The 18621-nt window shown below is 42.4% G+C and overlaps 1 protein-coding gene across 8 annotated transcripts in view; it reads left to right on the forward strand.

Annotated features, from left to right (window-relative positions):
- The first annotated feature begins 1811 nt into the window (after window positions 1-1811).
- LMO7 (LIM domain 7) overlaps window positions 1812-18621 on the forward strand; it is a 155436-nt gene continuing 138626 nt past the window's right edge. For 2 of the 8 annotated variants that reach the window (XM_055134051.1, XM_055134052.1), the window contains exon 1: window positions 1814-1879. The gene's annotated coding sequence lies outside the window, so the exon portion shown is untranslated. Of the gene's footprint in view, window positions 1880-18621 lie in introns of all 8 variants that reach the window. The other 6 variants (XM_055134054.1, XM_055134058.1, XM_055134056.1 and 3 more) reach the window with 4 other exon arrangements.

Here is an 18621-nt window from a genome sequence, read left to right on the forward strand (position 1 = left end):
CCGTGAACCCTGCCAGTTGTGGCCCCCAAACAAGAAACAGAAGGAAACCAAAGAAAGAAAAATAACAAAAAAAATGATTCTCTACCCAGTATCCAGATAAGTGGCTGAAACAGCCACTCAGCCACTCAGCAAACACAGGTCAGCAAATGCAGCCTTGTTTACCGAATGCCTAATGTGGAGACGCATCAACTTTTTATCCTGCAGTTCGAGAAAGCGTCTCTTGACTCAGTCTCCTGTCCACACTCCACCGAACTAGCCTATGAGAAATGATGTGGTTTTATCTGGCAGCTGACAGTACTGGACCTAGCAGCAGTGGCGCTGGGCCTTGTGGAAGACGAGAGTGATTTCAGTTTGACTCGAAAGGTCACATGTGGTGAGGGGGAAGGGCACGAGCCCCATGATGGGCCTGAGATTGATGATGAGCAGATTCCATGGCGGAGCATGCAATTCAGCGGTCGAGCGCCCACTTTGCACGTGTGAGACCCTGGGTTGGATCTCTGTCTGTCTGGCCCCGAAGCTAATTTTTTTTTTTTTTAATATTGAGTCACCATGAGATAGTTACAAGCTTTCATGTTTGGGTTACATTCTCACAATGACCAAACACCCATCCCTCCACCAGTGCACATTCTGCACCACCAATATCCCGGGTATACCCCCTCTTTCCCACCCCGCCCTGCCTCCATGGCAGACAATATTCCCCATACTCTCTCTCTCTACTTTGGGGCATTATGGCTTGCAACACAGACACTGAGAGGTCATCATATTTGGTCCATCATCTGCTTTCGGCACACACTAAGAGAATGATGGCTGGAGGAATCAGTCGGGATGGGAGATATGTGCTGAAGCTAATTTTCAAAGTATCAGTTACTTTCCAAATCACTCTTCCAAGACTTTCTGCAGTGGCAGGTAAAGTGTGAGCTTCTGCTTATAGGTTCTGGCTGCCTCTCTGAGGCACCCTGGCACGGCCTTGGAGTTTGGGCCTTGCATGTGTAAGAGCCCCAGTTCCAACTCCCTGCTAAGCCCCTTGCTGGCGACCCCCCTGCCTTTCTCTGTGATGCTTTCCTAGCCCGACTACTCCACCTGGAGTGAAACGGTCCGTAGATATTTTCCTAGAGATTTCACCAAATATTGACGTTGCTCAACACAGCTGGCCTGCTCCTAAGCAATCACCCTCCCCTGGGAATTGCCTCCCTGGGCCCCCTGCCCTCCCCTTCTCTTTGTCTTCTCCCGAGGACACCTCTGGAAGCTGCCCCTGACACAAATCGGGCCAGTGTTGTGAATTAGTGGAAGGCATTTGGTGTCTTTTGCTCTTTAGTTTTGGAACGAAGCTTGTGGAATAAAAAGACAGAGTTGAAATTAACGACATGCGTCTCTACTGAGTATTTTGAATTCATGCAACTGTTTAGCTTTTTTATTGACTGTTAGTAGAGGAATTTTTTGAGGGGCTCTTCCTAGTTGTATTTAGGCACTTGGAGACCACTTCTATCCTGGTGATGTAACTTTGATGGGTCAGAGCTGGGTCCCCAAGATGCAATGTTAGCACTAAGACAATGATAGATTTTTTTTAAAAAAAAAAACAAAATATGTGCTGAATTTTTAAGCTTTTGTTTATCATCCTTTTGGATCTACTTATATTGCAGAAAACACTTGTGCTTTTTTCCTGTCCCTGTATTACAAAACAACTTTTAGTAATATACACATATCTTTCAAGTAAAACATTAGACACACCTGAACTAATTTTATTGCTGAATTTGGCTTGTGTGTTTTCTCTGATCAACAGATGATTAATGCCCAGATTTCTTTTTCAGGCGGTGACAGAGAAGAGTTTTGAAACAAAGGATTTTCGAGCCTCTCTAGAAAATGGTGTACTGTTGTGTGAGTAAGTATTAAAGAGATTAAAAAATAAATTTCAAAACCAAAAGGTGTGGTGTGTGTGTGTGTGTGTGTGTGTGTGTGTGTATGTGTGTGAGTTTCGTTCTTACTTTTCCCTGCCTCCTCTCTTATCTCATAGACATCACAGTCAAAGATGTTTCTTCTTGGTCCCCAGTGAAATTTGATCCTAGGAATTGATCCTCCCAACACCCCTCCCCCCATCTCCCCCAGTAAGAAGGGGTGATCAGTTTCTGCATCTAAAGATAACATTGGTGAAACCTATGTTATATTTCATTAGCAACTAAGAGAGATTCTATTCTTGTTTGCTGGGCCAGCAGGGGTAGGTGGCTGTGGAGGAAGCCTGTGTCCCCAGCTGTCACTTTGAATGTCCTTATGTGTGCAATGACCTGGTTTGCAAGTTACTATACAACTTTTCCTTCCTCAATAAATGGTGGTGAGTGTAGGACACAATGATAGAGTAAGTGGCAATGTTTTCAAGCTTTACTTGGAATTCTTTTAGTGCCGTGGCCGTATTGGGTCATGGACCGCTCACTCAACAAACATGATATTATTGAGACTTCTTCCTCAGATTCGGTTCTAAAAAGGTCAGATAGGTTGCTGCCATGCTGTCTGTCCGAGGCCTGTATTGAATGTCTGGGGTAACGTTTTGTTCCTCAGGGAAGATAGAGGACAGTCAACCAGGGACTTCGCTTTTGGCACAAGGAGTGTGTAGGCCCACAGGATGTCAGGCCAAAGTCCTGGTGAGAGGGCAGGTTGCAGAAAGAGGCAAATAAGTCAAAGAATGCACTTTAGTACACACCCACATTTTTGAAGGCACTCAAGTATTCCAGTCCAGATACTTATCTCATGAGGTATTTATGGAATCCGGCCACATGTGTGCACTCGGAGAGTTGGGCTACTAGTTATGGTTTTGACCTTTTAAAAGGTGGCTGTAGCAAAGATCAGAAACCAAGAACCTAGACTTGTTTTCTTGCTCTATGACTTTTGGAAATTTGAGCAAGTGACTCTCTGTGCCAGTTTTCCCATCTGTAAAGCAGAGGTGAGTGTATCGGACCTGAGTAATGGACAGGGTGGCAAAGTTTCATAATGCATATGTTAAGGTTGTTATTCACTATCAAACATCAGTGTAAATATATGTTGTTAACCTGGAAGATAGCCATGTGGATAATAGTCCCAGCCAATAATCAGCTCTGTCAGTAGGAGTTTAAATTTCTTAGTCTGAGAGCAACATTAGTACGCTGAACTATGTGAAGGTGTTGGCATTCCAGTCTCTGTGTCCGAAAGAAATGTCACTTATACACTCATCTTATATATAAGAGCAGAATAGAAGGGCCATGGGGTAAAGTCTAAGGGATTGTTCTCTTCTGATGTCACATTCAGAATCGTCATGGCCCGGGTTTAATTTTGATTAATTTAAGCTACTTTTGGTTAGTTTGGTCAGCCTAACTGAGCCTTGCATTGTTGACTTGGAACTCTAGGCCTTCAGTGAGTTCCAGTACATTCTGTCATTCTGTTTGTTTTTGGGGGGCACAGGGGATTGGCGGTGGTGGTGATGGGGAAGCTTGTGTCATACCCAATGGGAAGTGCTCAGGGCTTAGTTCTGGCTCTGTGTGCAGGGATCACTAGTGCTGGGGCTGGGGGACCATGTGTGGTGCCAGGGATTGAATCTGGGGCAGCCATCTGCAAGTGCGCTACCTGCTGTACTACCTCTCTGGTACCCAGTGAATTCTGAAGACAGAGTGGGTGAGCAAAGCCTGTTAGAAAGAGATACTTGATGGGAAAGCTAGGCTGAGTTTAACTATGGGTATTGAGACATTCGTTGCAGATTTCTTTAATGTCCGTTTTAAGCTCCACAAATTGCAGTCAGTCAGATGGGTTTATGTAGAAAGCATGCCTACGAAGCAGAATCAGGTTTAGACAAATGAGGCCATAAAGCCCAAATAAACGATCTTTTCAAAGGAGTTACTTTGTGCTTATATACTTGCAGTAATAAGTTATGGTCGAAACATGTTTCTTAGGGCAGGATAGCTGTGAGGTAGAGCACCTGCTTTTCGTCTATGATTTCATGAGCTCCATCCCCAGCATCACCCCACTGACCAAATGTGATCCAGGTGGCACTGCTCTTAGGGTACCCAGGTGCCTCATCAAGTGATTTTTGGCATATTTCAACCAAGTATGTGGCAGCATGACACCCAAGTATGGGGACTTCCGGTCACCACACAATCAACTGTGTAATCCCTGCAACAAAGGGAAGGTGGGGTGGGGGATTCTCATTCTGGGGCATTCATGACATCATTAAATTTGATTGTGACGCTTAATTTTTGTTGTTGTTGTGGCGGTGGTGGGATACTTGGGTGACTGAGGACACTGGGTAGAACCTGGTCACATCTCAGCCACACAGGAGTGTTCTGTTCTTTTGTTACGGACCTTGGGAGCTTTCTTCAGTGCATGGGAGAAGCCTAGAGGGATGCTTTTGTCATGGTGAAGATTTCCTTCTAAGAGCTGCTTCTGGTTTTAATTTCCTGACACTTGCATCCTTCCATTTCTTTAACAAGCCACCACTTTCTGTTGATCTGATTCATTATTATAGCCATATGACATTTTAGTAGTCCAAACTCTTTCCTCTACTTCCAATAATAGAAACTCGGACGTTTTAGCACAGCAGTAGACAAAGATGCAAATGATCAAGCTAATGCAGATAATTAAAATATGCAAAATATGCCTGCTTTTGTTTCATGGCAGTATTTTGTAGTTGCCATCTGTAAGCTTTTTAATTTATATTAAGCCTCAAGGTAAAAAAAATTTCTTCTATATTTTTTAAAAACACTATGTTAAAAAATAAATGAATTTCAGTTGGTAAACATCAATGAAAAAATGTACTTCTGGGGCAGGAGAGATAGTCCAGTGGGCAGGGTGCTTGCCTTGCATGCAGCCGACCTGAGTTCAATCCCTGGCCCCCCATACTGCTCCAGGAGTGATCCCTGAGAGCAGATCCAGGAATAACCCAAGAGCATCGTCAGTTGTGCTCCAAAAACCTTTAAAATCTTTTTATGTAATGGTAGCCAGTACTATACAGACTGTAAATGGCACAGAAGCTTTTTTTAATTATTTATTTATTTGAACAGAGGCTGCACGTGGCAGTGCTCTGGAACTGGAAAGGCCATACCTGGTGGGGCTTGGGGAGAATGTATGGTCCTGGGAATTGAATTCAGACTCACACATGAGTTAAGCATGTCACTACCACTTAAGTTATCTTCTCAATGCCCAGAAAGTCTTTTGTATTTGGCCTCAGAATTGAAGGCAGTGAAGCAAAATTGAAGGCACTTGTGGAATGATTGGTGTTGAACTCTACAGCTGTGAAATCATGACTTGAGTACTATTGCATAAAAATACAAATGCAATAGCTGACCTGTTCATGGTTAAAAAAAAATAAGGTATTTTCCACTTTGGAGAAGCCCATTTTTCCCTCTTGAATATGTGTCTCTTTCTCTTTCTTCCCTCTCACATATCTTTAAATATTTTCTATCAAGAAAAACTGCTTAAAAAATAAGTGAACAAGAAAAAGAAACTTAAACACCGTGTCTTGCATCTTTGATGACCCTGCATTTGTTGTTGACACAACCCTTCAATCCCAATGTAAATTACTGAGACTTGAACATCCAGCATTTTAAGGGCAGGTTCTCTGAGAAGTAAATGAGAGTGGTGGGCTACTAAAATAAGTAACGTGAGCAATAATTGTGTGTGATAACAATTCACTCAAAATGATTAGCAAGAGGTTATCATTGAGCTATGGAAAACAACGTGTAAGCCATAGGGAAGAGAAGGAAATAAGAAATAAAATAAATAAGAAAAAAAGGAGAATGGATAGTGTGAAAAGGAAAAATGTACAAAGATATCACATTAATTAAAAGTAGAGTTGGTGCCTTATAGAGGGATAGTCTCTAGGATTTTTATATACCAAGAAACGATCCATCAGAAATTCAATGAGATTTAATGGATAAAAGCAGTAGAGTCTAAGTTGAGAAGCCTATTTACTATTTTTAGAGTAAATACATATATAGGAACCTATTTTAGAGTAGATACATAGCTCTATATCTGGAATTTTTATTCTCCATTTTGAAATGGAGTGACAAGCTATAAAATTTAAGAGAAGGAATGATAAACAGCATTTCTATATAGGGCAATATGGGTTGATTATTTTAATATATTTTGGCCATGCCCAGTGGTGCACAGGACTAACTCCTGGCCCCGTGCTCAGGGCTCTGTGCTCTGTGTTCCTGGCAGGACTGGAGGGCCATATAGAGTGCTGGGGATTGAACCCGGGTTGGCTGCATGTAAGGCAAGTGCACTACCCACGGTACTAACTCTCTGGTCTTAATTTATAATTTTACTTCAATGAATGGGCTGGAGTGATAGCACAGCGGTTGGGTGTTCGCTTTTCACGCAGCCGACCTGTGTTTGATTTCTCCGCCCCTCTCGGATTGGATATGCCCAAAACAGTAACAGTAAGTCTCTCATTGAGAAACGTTACTGGTGCCCACTTGAGCAAATTGATGAGCAACGGGATGACAGTGACAGTGACTTCAATGAATATATCAGGTATAAAATTATATTTTCCTTAGAATTATTTTAATATTCATATAAAGTATGAAAAATGTGAGAATAGGAGAAATACTAAAAAAATACATTTCTGTGGAATGTCTGTTCTGTTATTGAAATGTGACAAAACTGGAGGAAGCACCATATTTATAAATTATGATTTGCTTTACACATGTGCATATCAATGTGGCAAGATTCAGAGAGACATTCTTTTGTTTGTTTGTTTTTGTTATTTTTCCAGCCCTGGAGGTGCTCAGGGCTCAGTGATTACTTCTGATGGGCTCAGAGGAACATTATGGGGTGTCAGGGGATGAACCTGTGTTGGCCGAATGAAAGGCAAATGCTCTATCTGCTGTACTATTTCTCTGTCCCTAGAAGGGCATTCTTACCCATAAGAATAATTGATGATAAAGGAGATATGGAAAAATTAGATGGAATAAATCATTCAGCATATTGGGATAAAAAAATGAGCTCAGAATGAATTTAAATTGACTCATCATATACCAGAATAAGTCAAACTAAAATGATAAGCTGCAGAGTATGATTCAAGAGGTTTGCTGGAGGGAGTTAGGGCCACACCAGACTGTGGTCAGTGGTTCCTCGTAGCTCTGTGCTTAGAGTGTCACTCCTTGTGGTGCTGGGGACTGAACTAGGGTCCCTGAATGCAAACCCAGCGCTTTACCTCCTATACGAGCATTCTGGCCCAGGGTCAAGGAGCTGGAGGTAGCCATGAATAGTATGATGGGTTCAGTATCACATGGCCCCCTGAGCATCTTAGGGCGAAGCTCTGGAGGCTGCCGAGCTTGCTAGGAGGTCCCCCTCTCTCCATCAGCATGTCCTGGCTGGCCTTAGGGCCCTAGTAGGACCACATTCTCAGGCCTTTGCACTGAACCTCTGGCCTGGGCGATGGAGAAGCCCCGGTGGTGACTGATTCACCCCCACCCCGAGGTCCCCCCAAAGAGTTTATAAGAAGGATTTGAAGTCTGTTTAAAATTCTAAGCTTTGAATAAATAGAAAAAGAATACCTCTCCAAAAAAAGCTTTTATTACCCTAAATGTATTTTGGCAAATTGTGTTCTGAGGAAAATAATTTGAGAACAAAAAGATGTAAAGATTTTCTAGAATTTACATAATTTGGTAAAATACATATTTCAAAACATTCATCATCATCATCATCATCAGCAGCAGCAGCAGCCCGTTGATCATTGAATTTCTCAAGCGGTCTCAGTAATGTCTCCATTCATTCTAGCCCTCAGGTTTTAGAAGCCTCTCTTTACTCGTCCTTCCCAATGGTGCCTCATTGGAGGCTCTTTCAGGGTCAGGGGAATGAGACCCATCATTGTTACTGGTTTTGGCATATGAATACGCCATGGGGAGTTTGCAAAGCTCTCCCATGTGGGCAGGAAACTCTCAGTAGTTTGTCAGGTTCTCCCAGAGGGAGAACTAGGCTATTAGATGTCTTCCGGGAGCTTGGTTTTAAAGTCTCTGGGTGTTGCCCATTGGTGGGATTAAATGGCACTGGGGACAGTCCCTGGGTGTGACCTCTTAGCTACTGGAAGATGGGGAATCTGGGCAGAAGAGGTCCAGTTCTGATCTGAGCAGACTTGGAGTTCTCAGCCCCGGGTCCCACACACCTGGGTTCTTCTGCCGGTTCCTTCATGCGTGAGGCTTGTCTGAACATGTGGAGAGGAGCCTTGAGCATGGCTGTGGCTAGGGAAGATAGCCAACATTAGTGGATAAATTAACAACGAGCATGCCTAGATAACTTCATAATAAAAAATATTCTGGAAATGAACAGTGATATCTTTATCACTGTTTATTATTACTGAGAAATAATTATACTAAACTGAATAGTATTATTTGCTTGATTGTTGCACCAGCCAGTAAATGCTGAATGGCTATTCCTGGCTCAGATCAGGAGTAGCTACAGGCAGTGCTCAGGGAACTGAGGTTTGATGCAGTGACATGACCGCTGCCTCATGCAAGGCACTCGACCCCTGTACTAGACCTCTGGCCCCCCCAGGTACTATTTTTTTAAATTAAGTAAATAATTTAAAATTCTTTCAAAGAATGTGGCAAAATGGTATCGTTTCTAGATGGTTAATAAGCTGATAGAACTTATCCTTAAGGCAGTGTGGCATTACCTGACAATTCTATTGTTTATTGATATGTTTCTCATGAAAATTACAAGACCTCTTACAATAATCCCTTTGAGAATCGAAAAGACTCCAGAATGGGGAAAATGACTTTTCTACAAACTTTCCCCATGAGGCCAGGGAGATAGTACATGCAGCCTTGCAAGCAGCGGACCTGGGTTGATCCCTGGAACCCCATATGGTTCCCTGAGCCCTGTTAGGGTTGAGCCCTGAGTGTTAACCCCAGTCCCTTGCTACAATAGAGTGGGAGTTATAAAAGCTGCAGCTCCATGGAGAAACAGGCCACTGGACATTTGAAAATTCCCTTCATTTGAAAGTACAGAGGCTGCATCTACTCTGTTCCTCCATGAAGTAGGCAAGGAACGCTGCTTCCTGATACGTAAGTAAGTGGATTCACACAATCAGATGCCTTTCAGGGATGGAGCTGGAGCTTAGTACTGGTGACTTTGGTTCCAGAGAGAGAGAAAAGAAAGGATGAAGAACATGGATAGATACATACTAACACATGCATCCAGGCACCTCTTACTGTTGGCAAAAGTTGGTGCCAACCTGAGACTGCCTGTAAGAGACCATTCCCCTCTTGTTTACAGCGTGAGGGGAGAGAAATGTAGTGAGGTGACTTAGTAGTGACCAGTAGGGGTCAGAGAGGAAAGCAGGTATGGAGTCGGCCTGGGTTCTCGCCCAGGCACCACATGTGGTACCCTGAGGTCCCCCTTCACCTCCAGGAAGTGATGCTTCAGTGCAGAGCCAGGAGTAAGTCCTGAGCACAGCCAGGCTTACTCGCCCCTTCATCCCAAACCACCAAAACCAGTAGTGGTCAGTAAGAACCCAAGACCAGCTGTTAACCACCTTACACTTCTGTGGCATGCTGGGAAGTTTGCTGCCCCTCACCAAGATCCGGGAGTGCCCTACTGACGTTGTGTCGTCTAAGACACATCTCCTGCCAGACTGCCCGTGCATTGCTACCCTCACTTCAGAATGCTTCAGGCATAACGGGGAGGCTAGATAAAGCAGTTTTGTCATAACAGAATGATCCTTATCAATTGTACTGGTGCTGACTTGTTGCTGTTTCACACACTTTCCCATCTTAGCATTCATGATAAAGTATTTGTGCTGTGGGTAAATCAGCAGTATTAAAAGTCACCACCACAGGAATTCTAGAAATTAAATATACTGATTTTTATTTTTGTATTTTTTTGGCCACACCCTTATTGAGGAAAACAAAAATAACCTTTTTAGGCATTTGATTGAAACTAAAGGTAGATTCCCACCCCCCAACCCCCAATTTACTTCTTTAAAGAAGATAGAGGGTTTAAATCGTTCATATAATTTATTTTTATTATTTAATCTTTTTGGCATGGGGGGCCATACCTGGTGGTGCTCAGGACTGACTCCTGGCTCTGGGCTCAGGGATTACTCCTGACAGTGCTTGGGGGTGCCTGGATCAAACTGGAATCAGCTGTGTGCAAGGCGTTCACCTTAACCCCTGTGCTATCTTTCTTAGTCAGTTATTATTATTTTTTTAAATATATACACCCCTGCAGAGTTCCAGGAAGCTTACTAAGTGCTATATAGTGCCTTGGTGACTGAGCGTATGTCCTTTGTCCTGGAGTCCACTGGTCTGAAGCTGATCCCAGCCTAGCATTCTGCTCTTCATAAGCATTCAGATGTTGGTGGAGCCATTTTTTCCCTAGAGTTTGCTTGTGTCTAAAAAAAAAAAAGTGGGCATGTGAGAAAGTACCAAATAGCAGAGAAGGCAAATTTGTAAGAAAATGTGTTATATCTTGATTATATCTTGTTGAATATTTGATTCCTAATAGAAAATGACTGATGTGGAGTATGTCACTGTCACTGTCACTGTCATCCCGTTGCTCATCGATTTGTTTGAGCGGGCACCAGTAACGTCTCTCATTGAGAGAATTATTGTTACTGTTTTTTGCATATTCAATATGATGTGGAGTATAGATTTAGAAACTATATTTGACAGGCTCCTGGAACTTTATGTATATGCTCTTTGAACTATGCATATGCATATTTGGGCTAGCTATTAACCAAGTCATTCATAAGTTAGTTTAAAAGCTGAGTATTGATATGTCTTTCAGTGTCAGTCTCTCTGGTAAATGTTTGAAAAAAAAAACACTTTGAATTATTTTTGAAATTTCAAAATGGAAAAATATTTCTAAAGGTTTGTGTTGATAAAGGGGAAAATGAAATTTGGCTTTTGGGGCTAGCTAGTTTCCTGGAGACGACCAGAGAGCATAAAATTTTCTTACTAAAACTTTGTGTAGCTGAGCTAAGTAGCATGTTGAGCTTGATGGACAGTTTTCTGAGTGTCACCTCTGAGTTCTTTTAAAGCTGGGTCACATTCACTGGTGACAGGATTCTAAATAGAGTCAACTTCGTTGTGTTTGTAATGAACTTAACATATATAAGTCCATTTATATATGTGTGTATGTGTGTGTATGTGTATAAAATCACCTACCTTGAAGGGGTGAACTATATGTTTTAGCAAGGAGTTAAACAGGAAGCAAACAACAGTTGGAAGGATGAACTGGATGAGGAAGGCTGCAGATTTTTCTCCCTTGGTGCTGAATTGGCCATTGAACTCAGGGCCTCTCAGGTGCAAAGTCTGTGCTTTCTCACGGTGTCACCAGCCTGACCTGGGAGGACAGATTCAGGTCTCGTTGCAAGAGAACTCTCTGGTGGTAGTTAGCGAATGACTCGGTGTTTCTTGCTTGGGTTTTGATCTTGCAAAAGCGTAAACCTGTGGTGCTAATGAAGCACTGAGCTCTGGTGAGCAAGGTTGCGTAGAGAGTAGAAATAAAATGCCCCGTAAGGTCAGAGGATGGGACATGGGGACGCAGACAGATAATAATGGTCCCTGGAGTGTCCCATTCCTTCTGTGTGGAAGTTTCTGCGAAGTTATCATGTTATCTGAGTCGTGAGTAGGGTGAATGACCTCAGCGCTGCCTTAGAAATTCCAGGTGTGTAACTGAAGAACACTTATTAACCAAAGAAATTCTATTTGCGAAGGAGAGTCATAGCTCTCTTGTGTGACACTAATGTTATGTTTGACATAGAGGATACTTCTCGTTCTTTAGAGATAATGTTCAAATTACACAGAAGTTTGGATTGCGTGAATCTAGCTCCCCCCCCCACCCCGCCTCCCACCACCCCACTCTCAATAACACCTGAAACATGATTCCTGTCATACTTATCTGTGAGACAAAATTGGGTAGGATTTTTAGCATTTGCATGTTGTCCATGTCCTGGTGCTTAAAACTGATGAGCCTTCTTACAGTCCGTGAGAGAAAATTGTCTTTTCATTTGTGGCACTGTTTTTTGGGAGGGTGGTCTCTGTGCTAGCCAGAATGTTGCTTCTCTGCTTTGTGGTGGGCAGTTCCCATATCTGGACACCTATTGTGAGGGATCAGGATTAGGGAAGGACACTGGTCCACCTTGTGAGGGTGAATTTGAAGTAGCACGTCTGGTCCCTTCTGGTGCAAAGTCACCCCGTTTAATATGTTTAATATTAGGCTATACCATTTGTCCTCTCCGTTTGCTTTTCTTCTATCCCACCTTCTTTTTAACTGAATTTAATGAGAGCAAGAAGTGTTATTATCCATTCCGGAAACTCTTCTGAAAAAAAAAAAAACTCTCGTTATTACTAACACAATGATATAAAAGTGGTGAGTGAAGTAAACAGGTAAATGGAATTATCTGGCCAAAGTCATCAATGACTCAGATGGGTGCGGGAGGAATTTATGACACTCGTTCTTTAATGAGGACAACGGATGCCAGACTTTTCTGATTATGTGAGTTGTCTCAGCATCTATCGGTTTCGAGTATTTTATATTAGGGAAGGATTACTTTCTTGGGTCCAAGTTGATGTAAGGAATTCACTGCTGGATTAGAGCTCAACAATTCCTCCCTCCCTCCCTCCCTCCCTTCCTTCCTCCCTCCCTCCCTTTGCCTCCCTTTGCCTCCCTTTTCCTCCCTTTCCCTCCCTTTCCCTCCCTCCCTCCCTCCCTCCCTCCCTCCCTCCCTTCCTTCCTTCCTTCCTTCCTTCCTTCCTTCCTTCCTTCCTTCCTTCCTTCCTTCCTTCCTTCCTTCCTTCCTTCCTTCCTTCCTTCCTTCCTTCCTTCCTATTATCTTTTTTTTTTTCTTTTTGGGTCACACCTGGCGATGCACAGGGGTTACTCCTGGCTCTGCACTCAGGAATTACCCCTGGCCGTGCTCAGGGAACCATATGGGATGCTGGGATTTGAACCCGGGTCGGCCGCGTGCAAGGCAAACGCCCTACCCGCTGTGCTATCTCTCCAGCCCCCTTCCTATTATCTTAACTTTTAAAATATATTAACATTGCCAATATATCTTTGTGTGAAGAAGGTATGAAAATAGAAAAACATCTTTTGTTTTTCTGTTCAGAACTCTTTTCCAGACTAAATCTTCCTAAGCCACCATTGGGTAATTTGAATCCCGTCTAACAACATTCTGAAGGTTATTAAATTAAGACTTTTGTCTTTTTTATTTTTAGCATACTCAAGTGTATGTATAAATCTCTGGAATGTTGAAGGAGGGACATTCCTCAAGGGCCAGATTTTTTTTCCCCTGTCTCTCCTTGGGAACAGGAGACCTGTAAATTAAGAATATTTGATTCTTTTCATTTTAACTTATTTTCCTTTTGAATCTTCATCACAGAATAAAGAGTTGTTTATTTGTGGTAGATGAATTATTGAATAGACTAATCACTGTTTCAAGTTATTGTTTTTCTGGTGGCGATAAATGAATAATTAAAAAGGTAGTATTAATAGAAAAGCCTTATTACAATGTTAACTTTTATCATGACCTGGCAACAGAAACCCAGAATTCACAGTAATCTAAATTTAGAAACAAAGAGGTATATTCTGAAGTAGTGGTTGTTCAAATTCCAGACCTCTGGGTGTCTTAGGACACGTAAGCTGGGGCCTAGTGTAAATCACAATTCTTATATTAAGATTCATAGTTTTGCGGTGGGGCATTGGGCCATACATACTCTGTGCTGCTCAGGTCTTACTCCTGGAGGTGCTCAAGGTTGCTTAGTGGTGCTGGGCTTCAAACCAGGGTCAAGCATATGCAAAATAAGCACCTTAATCTTCTCTGTATTTTCTCTATCCCCATAATTTTTTTCACTACTGATTTGGAGAAAATGAGTTGAGATTTAATTTAGTGTATTTATAGCTTTTCAGGGATCGCAGAGGACTCCTAATACATTCTATGGGATGATTGCTGGTTGAGATGTATCTGTTCCAGGGGCCACCGAGATAGCACAAGAACTGAGGCATATGCTTGTGTGTGTTCAACCCTGGTTCTGTCTCTGGAGATAGCCTGGTTCAAGCCTTGCTAGGTGTAGCCCTGGGCTTTACGTGGGTGGTCTGGGTAGTCCTCAGCATCATAGAACCCAAGCAGCAGCAGTCTCAGACCTTCACATTGAATCTCCAGCCCAGTTTGTTAAGCATCGCAGGGAGGGTACCCCGCCTTCCCAAAATGTCACAGTCAGACTAGGATGTGCAGTCCAGTAGTTGAGCATATGCTTCCAACGAGTGGGCTGTGCAGTTCTGGAACTGTTTCTTTCACATGGATTATTGAAGCTGTGAAGTGCTGTGATAGCTTCCTATTTAATTTTAACAATGTCTTTAACAATGTTATTTGCACCAATAGAATAATGCTTGGGGGGACCAGAGAAATAGTGAGGAGATAAGGTGTTTTGTGGTTCCCATAGTCCCTAGCACCACATTTGATCCCCAGATCTTCACCAGGAGTGATCCTGGAACAGAGAGCCAAGAGTCAGCCCTGAGCAACTGTCAAGGTATAGCCCCAAACTAAAAAAGTCACAGACAATAAAAGTAATTGTTGGTGCTGGATAGTGGGGGGGGGGAGGTGAGGCATTTGCCTTATGTGTGGCTGACTCTGGTTTAATCCGTGGTATGGCATTGGTCACCTAATATTGGTCTCCCAGTCACTACCAAGAGTGGGGTAGTGGGGCCAGAGGGATAGTGCAGCAGGGAAGGCATTTGCCTTGCATATGGCTGACCACGATTTGATCCCTGGCATCCCATATGGTCCCCAAGCACTGCCAGGAGTAATTTCTGAGTACAGAGCCAGGAGTAACCCCTGAGCATTGCCAGGTGTGACCCCAAAAGCCCTCCTCCCCCCAAAAATAGTGTCCCCTGAGTATTGATATCCATCAATACTGGCTCCAATCCCCCCTAACAATGTAATGGTTAACGTTGTAAATTAATATAGTAGTAGTCTTTAAAAATTTTTTTAATCAGGGGGGTTGGAGCGATAGCATAGCAGGTAGGGCGTTTGCCTTGCATGCGGTCAACCCGGGTTCAATTCCCAGCATCCCATATGGTCCCCTGAGCATCACCAGGAGTAATTCCTGAGTGTATGAGCCAGGAGTAACCCCTGTGCATCGCCAGGTGTGATCCAAAAAGCAAAAAAAATTTTTAATCAGGAACTGAATTATTAGGAATCACAGTAGAGCTTAGTTACTGATTTAATAATGAGTATCCTTGTGTTTTTTTAAGATTTGGATTTGACTAGACTCTTTGTTGCATATTAAAAATTTTTTCCCCTTTATTTTTTTCTCCTATGGCAGAGTCTGGCAAGCCCCCATGGCATATTTGATATGCCAAAAACAGTAACAACAAGTCTCACAATGGAGACGTTACTGGTGCCCACTTGAGCGAATTGATGAGTAACAGGATAACAGTGATATAGCAATAAAATTTTTAATTTTTCAATGAATTGTGAGGTATAGTTACAGACTTACAAACTTCCCTGCTTACATTTCAGTCATACAATGATCGAGTACCCATCCCTCCACCAGTGCCCATTCTCTACCACCAATGATCCCAGTATCCCTCCCACCACCCCCAACCCATCCCCCCACCCCCCCAGCCTCTGTGGCTGGGCATTCCTTTTTGCTCTCTCTCTCCTTTTGGGTGTTGTGGTTTGCAATAGAGATATTGAGTGACGATCATGCTCAGTCTATAGTCTACTTTCAGCTCTCATCACCCATCCCAAGCGGGCCCTCCAAGCACCCTTTACTTGTGGTCCCTTCTCTATCTGAGCTGCCTTTTACCCCAGCATGTGAGGCCGGCTTCCAAGCTGTGGAGTAATCCTCCTGGTACTCATCTCTACTATTCTTGGATGTAAGTCTCCCATTCTGTTACTTTATATTCTACAAATGAGTGCAATCTTTCAATGTCTGTCCCTTTCTTTCTGACTCATTTCACTTAACATGATACTTAACATGATACTTTCCATGTTGATCCACTTATACACAAATTTCATGACTTCATCTTTTCTAACAGCTGTATAGTATTCCATTGTGTAGATATACCAAGGTTTCTTTAACCAGTCATCTATTCTCGGGCACTCTGGTTTTTTTCCCAGATTCTGGCTATTGTAAACAGTGCTGCAATGAACATACAAGTGCAGATGTCATTTCTACTATACTTTTTTGCATCTCCGGATATATTAACAGAAGTGGTATTGCTGGGTCAAATGGGAGCTCAATTTCTAATTTTTTGAGAATCATCCATATTGTTTTCCAAAAGGGCTGAACCAGTCGACATACCCACCAGCAGTGAAAGAGAGTCCCTTCCTCCCCACATCCTTGCCAACACCGGTTGTTTTTGTTCTTTTGGATGTGGGCCAGTCTCTGTGGTGTGAAATGATATCTCACTGTTGTTTTGATCTGCATCTCCCTGATTACTAGTGATGAAGAGCATTTTTCATGTGCCTTTTGGCCACTTGGATTTCTTCTTTGAGAAAGTTTCTGTTCATTTCATCACCCCATTTTCTGATGGGGTTGGATGTTTTCTTCTTGTAGAATTCAACCAGGGTCTTGTATATCCTTGATATCAACCCCTTATCAGTTGGGTATTGGGTGAATATCCTTTCCCATTCTGTAGATTGTCTTTATATTTTGGTCACTGTATGTTTTGAGGTGCAGAAGCTTCTTAGTTTAAGATAGTCCCATTTGTTTATCTCTGTTTCCACTTACTTGGTCAGTGGAGTGTCATCTTTGAAGATATCATGAGCTTCAATGTTGTGGAGGGTTTTGCCAACCTTGTCTTCAATGTACCTTATGGATTGTGGTCTGATGTTGAGGTCTTTAATCCATTTTGATCTGACTTTTGTATATGGTGTTATGTAGAGGTCTCAACCCACTTTTTGCATGTAGCTGTCCAGTTTTGCCAGAACATTTGTTAAAGTGGCTTTCCTTGCTCCATTTCACATTTCTTGCTCCCTTATCCAAGATTAGGTGATCATATATTTGAGGGTGTGTATCCAGATATTCCACTGTGTTCCATTGGTCTGTCACTCTGCCTTTGTTCCAGTACCATGATGTTTTAATTATTACCGCTTTGTAGTAAAGTTTGAGGTTGGGGAAGGTGATGCCTCTCATCTTCTTTTACCCAAGAATTGCTTTAGCTATTCGCAGGGGTTTGTTGTTCCGTATGAATTTCAGGAGTGTTTGATCCATTTCTTTGAAGAATTTCATGGTATCCTTAAACAGATCACGTCAAATCTGTATATTGCTTTGGGGAGTATGACCATTTTGACAATGTGAATTCTCTCAATCCATGAGCAGGGGATATCTTTCTTTTTCCTCGTGTCCTCTTTTATTTCTTGAAGTAGTGTTTTGTAGTTTTCTTTGTAGAGGTCTTTTACCTCCTTAGTTAAGCTGATTCCGAGGTACTTGATTTTCTGAGGCATGATTGTGAACGGGATTAAATTTTTCATGTCACTTTCCTCTCTTTCATTATTTGCATATAATGAAAGCCATGGACTTTTGGGTATTGATTTTATAGCTTGCAACTTTACTATACAAGTCTAGTTTCTAGGAGTTTCTTCGTAGAGGCTTTAGGGTTCTCTAAATATAGTATCATATCATCTGCAAGTAGTGAGAGCTTGATTTCTTCCTTTCCTACCTGGATGCCCTTAATATCTTTTTCTTGTCTAACCGCTATTGTAAGTACTTCCAGTATTATATTGAACAGAAGTGGTGAAAGTGGGCATCCTTTTCTTGTCAAAACTAGGTTCTTTTTAAAAAAATATTTTATATCTTAGAAAATCCTAGTGGGGTATGTGGTGGGCAAAAGAGATAGTACAGTGGGTAGTGTACTCGCCTTACACCTACTGGCCTGGGTTTGATCCCTGCACCATATAACCACTGCCCCACCAGGAATGATACCCTGGTGGAATCACAGAGCCAGAAGAAGCCTGAGCAGTGCTGGATGTCAACGAACCCTTCCCCCATTCCCAAATAAAGAAGAATAGGAATGAGGATCGTGAAATTTCAGGTATCTACTTGAACATAGAAGATTTTCCACTCTTCTAAAGCATAGAATTTAAGGCCACCCCCCAAATTTTCTAAATTGAGATTAATATAGTAATTTATGTATTTTCTTTCTCTTTCTATATATCTATCTATATGGTTTTGGGGGACACACCAAGTGATACTCAGGGATTATTCTTAGGAGTTGTTCCTGATAAAAGAGGGTTCTTTTGTAGTGTTTTTGAGAGTATGAACATTTAGGGATATCTGCAGATTCTGTGAGAGTAAGTTTGACTTTTTCATTGTTAACTCATTGTGTGGTACTTGGCCTGTTTGGAGGAGTTTGAATATGTTTAATTGAATTTTTTACCCACTCATTCAACTCTGGTGACAGATCAGTCGATTATGGGCTTGTTGGCTGACTTCTACTGTTTCCTTTGTAATTAAAAAAACTGGGGGTGGAAGGTTGTCTCCCAGGAGACCCAGGGATCTATTCAGTTGATTTTCTGCCACCTGGATCTGTGGTTCAATGCAAGGGCCCAAATTATCTGTTGTTCCTTGTGTGCTGTCGTGTCAGAGTTTACCCGGGACACACCGGGAGTGCTATGGGACCTCCAGGGGGGGCCTGGAGATGCTTGGG

The sequence above is a fragment of the Sorex araneus genome, chromosome 1 (assembly GCF_027595985.1).
Source record: "Sorex araneus isolate mSorAra2 chromosome 1, mSorAra2.pri, whole genome shotgun sequence".
NCBI lineage: Eukaryota > Metazoa > Chordata > Mammalia > Eulipotyphla > Soricidae > Sorex > Sorex araneus.